Below are 5779 nucleotides of genomic sequence, written 5' to 3'. Positions count from 1 at the left end.
TCAATTCAACTTATTCCGCTTCTAAGATATCCATTCACACCCAAGAACATGATGAATGTGATGATTATGTGACGCTCATCATCATTCTCACTTATGAACGCGTGCCTGACAAACACTTCCGTTCTACATGCAAACAAGCTAGAATGAGTATCTCTAAGATATCTAATACAGAGGACCGAGTCCGAGATATTAGAATCTTCGTGGTATAAGTTAGAACCCATGGATGGCCATTCCTGAGATCCAGAAAGTCTAAACCTTGTCTGTGGTATTTCGAGTAGGATCTGGGATGGGATGGCTGTGACGAACTTCAAACTCACGAGTGCTGGGCGTAGTGACAGACGCAAAACGAGGGTGAATCCTATTCCAGTATGATCGAGAACCTCCAGATGATTAGCCGTGCCGTGATAGAGCATTTGGACCTTTTTCACAGAGGATGGGATGTAGCCATTGACAACGGTGATGCCTTACAGAAAGCTTGCCATGGAAAGGAGTAGGAATGATTGGATGAAGACAGCAGGAAAGCAGAGGTTCAGAGGAACGAAAGCATCTCTATACGCTTATCTGAAATTCTCACCAATGATTTACATAAGTATTTCTATCTTTATTTTCTGTTTATTTATTATTATTATTTGAAAACTCCATAACCATTTGATATCCGCCTGACTGAGATTTACAAGATGACCATAGCTTGCTTCATACCAACAATCTCCGTGGGATCGACCCTTACTCACGTAAGGTTTTATTACTTGGATGACCCAGTGCACTTGCTGGTTAGTTGTATCGAAGTTGTGAATGAAAAACGATTTATTAAGACGTGCGTACTGAGTTTTTGGCGCCGTTGTCTGAGATCACAATTTCGTGCACTAAGTTTTTGGCACCGTCGCCGGGGATTGTTCGAGTTTGGACAACTGACGGTTCATCTTGTTGCTCAGATTAGGTAATTTTCTTTTTCGTTTTATTTTCAAAAAAAAATTGTTTTCAAAAATCTTTCAAAAAAAATTTTTTTCCTTTTGTTTTCGAAAATTATTTTGAAATTTTTAAGAATGAATTCTAAAGTTTCAAAATGGTATGCTGAAGTTTGGCTGGCCATCAAGCTTTAGACTAACCTGGTATGATTCCTGGAATCTTGATTGAGGACTTTGAATTCATTACTTCCTTTTTCCTATATGTTTTCAAAAAAAAAAAAGAAAAATATATACAAAAGTCCAAAAAATTAATAAAATCATAAAAATAAAAAATATTTTATGTTGTTTGTTTGAGTCTTGAGTCAATTTTTAAGTTTGGTGTCAATTGCATGTTTTTATTTTTCTAAAAATTTTCGAAAATTCATGCATTCATAGTGTTCTTCATGATCTTCAAGTTGTTCTTGGTAAGTCTTCTTGTTTGATCTTCATATTTTCTTGTTTTGTGTCTTTTCTTGTTTTTCATATGCATTCTTGAATTCTTAGTGTCTAAAAATTAAAAATTTTTTAAGTTTGGTGTCTGGCATGTTTTCTTTTCTTGAAAATTTTTCAAAAATAAGTTCTTGGTGTTCATCTTGAAATTCAAAGTGTTCTTGGTGTTCATCTTGACATTCATAGTGTTCTTGCATGCATCACATGTTTTGATCCAAAATTTTCATGCATTGAGTCAATTTTGTATTTTTCTCTTTCATCATTAAAAATTCAAAAATAAAAAAAATATCTTTCCCTTTTTCACTCATAAATTTTCAAAAATTTGAGTTGACTTTTTCAAAACTTTTTAAAATTTAGTTGTTTCTTATGAGTCAAATCAAATTTTCAATTTAAAAATCCTATCTTTTTCAAAATCTTTTTCAAAAATTAAATCTTTTTCATTTTTCTTATTTATTTTCGAAAATTTTAAAAATATTTTTCAAAATGTTTTCAAAATATTTTCAAAAATATTATCAACAATTAATGTTTTGATTCAAAAATTTCAAGTTTGTTACTTTCTTGTTAAGAAAGATTCAAACTTTAAGTTCTAGAATCATATCTTGTGATTACTTGTGAGTCAATTCATTAATTTTGATTTTAAAATTCAAATCTTTTTCAAAACTAATTTTAATCATATCTTTTTATCATATCTTTTTAAATCATATCTTTTTCAAAAAAAATTGATTTTAAAATATCTTTTCTAACTTCTTATCTTCTTATCTTTTCAAAATTGATTTTCAAATCTTTTTCAACTAACTAATTGACTTTTTGTTTGTTTCTTATCTTTTTCAAAACCACCAAACTACTCTTCCCTCTCTAATTTTCGAAAATACCTCCCTCTTTTTCAAAAATTCTTTTTAATTAATTAATTATTTTAAATTTTAATTTTAATCTTATTTCCCCCTTAATTTTCGAAAATCATCAACTCCTTTTCAAAAATCATTTTCGAAAATTTCTCTCTCTCAACTTCTTCTATTTATTTAATTACTTACTAACACTTCTCCTCACCTCATATCTCTGCTCTTATCCTCACCCTTGTGTTTGGATTATCCATTCTTCTTCACTCTTATTCCCTTTCTTCTTCTACTAACAACAAGGGAACCTCTATACTGTGGTAAAAAGGATCCCTATTATTATTTTCTGTTCCCTTCTTTTTCATATGAGCAGGAGCAAGGACAAGAACATTCTTGTTGAAGCAAATCCTGAACCTGAAAGGACTCTAAAAAGAAAACTAAGAGAAGCTAAAATACAACAATCCAGAGACAACCTTACAGGAATTTTTGAACAGGAAGAGGAGATGGCAGCCGAAAATAATAATAATGTAAGGAGGATGCTTGGTGACTTCACTGCACCTAATTCCAATTTACATGGAAGAAGCATCTCAATTCCTGCCATTGGAGCAAACAACTTTGAGCTGAAACTTCAATTAGTTTTCTGATGCAGCAGAACTGCAGGTTTCATGGACTTCCATCTGAAGATCTTTTTCAGTTCTTAACTGAGTTCTTGCAGATCTGTGACATTGTTAAGACCAATGGGGTTGATCCCGAGGTTTACAGGCTTATGCTTTTCCCATTTTCTGTAAGAGACAGAGCTAGAGTGTGGTTGGACTCTCAACCCAAAGATAGCCTGAACTCTTGGGATAAGCTGGTCACGGCTTTCTTAGCCAAGTTCTTTCCTCCTCAAAAGCTCAATAAGCTTAGAGTGGATGTTCAAACCTTCAGACAGAAAGAAGGTGAATCCCTCTATGAAGCTTGGGAGAGATACAAGCAACTGACCAAAAAGTGTCCTTCTGACATGCTTTTAGAATGGACCATCCTGGATATATTCTATGATGGTCTATCTGAATTAGCTAAGATGTCATTGGATACTTCTGCAGGTAGATCCATTCACCTAAAGAAAACGCCTGCAGAAGCTCAAGAACTTATTGACATGGTTGCTAACAACCAGTTTATGTACACTTCTGAGAGGAATCCTGTGAGTAATGGGACACCTCAGAAGAAGGGAGTTCTTGAAATTGATGCTCTGAATGCCATATTGGCTCAGAACAAACTATTGACTCAGTAGGTCAATATGATTTCTCAGAGTCTGAATAGAATGCAAGCTGCATCCAACAGTACTCAAGAGGCATCTTCTGAAGAAGAAGCTTATGATCCTGAGAACCCTGCAATAGCAAAGGTAAATTATATGGGTGAACCTTATGGAAACACCTATAACCCCTCATGGAGAAATCACCTAAATTTCTCATGGAAGGATCAACAAACGCCTCAACAAGGCTTTAATAATGGTGGAAGAAATAGGTTTAACAGTAGTAAACCTTTTCCATCATCCACTCAGCAACAGACAGAGAATTCTGAGCAGAATCCATCTAGCTTAGCAAATTTAGTCTCTGATCTATCTAAGGTCACTCTGAGTTTCATGAATGAAACAAGATCATCCATTAGAAATTTGGAGGCACAAGTGGGCCAGCTGAGTAAGAAGATCACTGAAACCCCTTCTAGTACTCTCCCAAGCAATACAGAAGAGAATCCAAAGAGAGATTGTAAGGCCATTGATATAACCATCATGGCCGAATCTAAGGAGGAAGGGGAGGACGTGAATCCCAAGGAGGAAGACCTCCTGGGATGTTCAGTGATCAACAAGGAGTTTCCCTTTGAGGAACCAAAAGAATCTGAGGCTCATCTAGAGACCATAGAGATTCCATTAAACCTCATTATGCCCTTCATGAGCTCTGATGAGTATTCTTCTTCTGAAGAGAATGAGGATGTTACTGAAGAGCAAGTTGCCAAGTACCTTGGTGCAATCATGAAGTTGAATGCCAAACTATTTGGTAATGAGATTTGGGAAGATGAACCTCCCTTGCTCATCAATGAACTGAGTGATCTGGATCAACTGACATTGTCTCAGAAGAAACAGGATCCTGGAAAGTTCCTAATACCTTGTACCATAGGCACCATGACCTTTGAGAAGGCTCTATGTGACCTGGGGTCAAGAATAAACCTCATGCCACTCTCTGTAATGGAGAAACTAGGAATCTTTGAGGTACAAGTGATGAGCGGATACTTTATACGCTTTTTGACATTGTTTTTAGTATGTTTTTAGTAGGATCTAGTTACTTTTAGGGATGTTTTTAATAGATTTTGTGTTAAATTCACATTTCTAGACTTTACTATGAGTTTGTGTGTTTTTCTGTGATTTCAGGTATTTTCTGGCTGAAATTGAGGGACTTGAGCAGAAATCAGATTCAGAGGTTGAAAAAGGACTGCTGATGCTGTTGGATTCTGACCTCCCTGCACTCAAAGTGGATATTCTGGAGCTACAGAACTTGAAATGGCGCGCTTCCAATTGCGTTGGAAAGTGGACATCCAGGGCTTTCCAGCAATATATAATAGTCCATACTTTGGCCAAGAATAGATGACGTAAACTGGCGTTCAACGCCAGCTCTCTGCCCAAATCTGGCGTCCAGCGCCAGAAAAGGATCCAAAACCAGAGTTGAACGCCCAAACTGGCACAAAAACTGGCGTTCAACTCCACAAATAGCCTCTGCACGTGCTACACTTAAGCTCAGCCCAAACACACACCAAGTGGGTCCCGGAAGTGGATTTATACATCAAATACTTACTCATGTAAACCCTAGTAGCTAGTTTATTATAAATAGGACCTCTTACTATTGTATTAGGCATCTTTGGATTATCTTATGATCCTTTGATCACGTTTTAGAGGGCTGGCCATCTCGGCCATGCCTGGACCTTCACTTATGTATTTTTAACGGTAGAGTTTCTACACTCCATAGATTAAGGTGTGGAGCTCTGCTGTTCCTCAAAGATTAATGCAAAGTACTACTGTTTTCTATTCAATTCTTCTTATTTCGCTTCTAAGATATCCATTCGCACCCAAGAACGTGATGAAGGTGATGATTATGTGTGACGCTCATCATCCTTCTCCCTTATGAACGCGTGCCTGACAAACACTTCTGTTCTACATGAAATAAGCTAGAATGAGTATCTCTTAGATCTCCTAACCGAAATCTTCGTGGCGTAAGCTAGAATGATGGCGGCATTCAAGAGAATCCGGAAGGTCTAAACCTTGTCTGTGGTATTCCGAGTAGGATTCAATGATTGAATGACTGTGACGAGCTCCTAACTCGCGATTGCAGGGCGTTAGTGACAGACGCAAAAGGATAGTAAATCCTATTCCAGCATGATCGAGAACCGACAGATGAATAGCCGTGCCGTGACAGGGTGCGTGAGCATATTATTCACTGAGAGGATAAGATGAAGCCATTGACAAGGGTGATGCCTCCAGACGATTAGCCGTGCCGTGACAGGGCATTGGATCATTTTCCCGTG

General features: G+C 36.8%; 1 non-coding gene across 1 annotated transcript; it reads right to left on the bottom strand.

Annotated features, from left to right (window-relative positions):
* Positions 1-3125: 3125 nt before the first annotated feature.
* Positions 3126-3233, bottom strand: LOC112724477 (small nucleolar RNA R71). Its single transcript, XR_003163638.1, has one exon. It is a non-coding gene; the product is annotated as a small nucleolar RNA R71 (small nucleolar RNA).
* Positions 3234-5779: the final 2546 nt, after the last annotated feature.

This window comes from Arachis hypogaea, chromosome 11 (genome assembly GCF_003086295.3).
Source record: "Arachis hypogaea cultivar Tifrunner chromosome 11, arahy.Tifrunner.gnm2.J5K5, whole genome shotgun sequence".
NCBI lineage: Eukaryota > Viridiplantae > Streptophyta > Magnoliopsida > Fabales > Fabaceae > Arachis > Arachis hypogaea.
The sequence above is the reverse complement of the archived record's forward strand: the minus strand, read 5'-3'. Positions and strand labels throughout refer to the sequence as shown.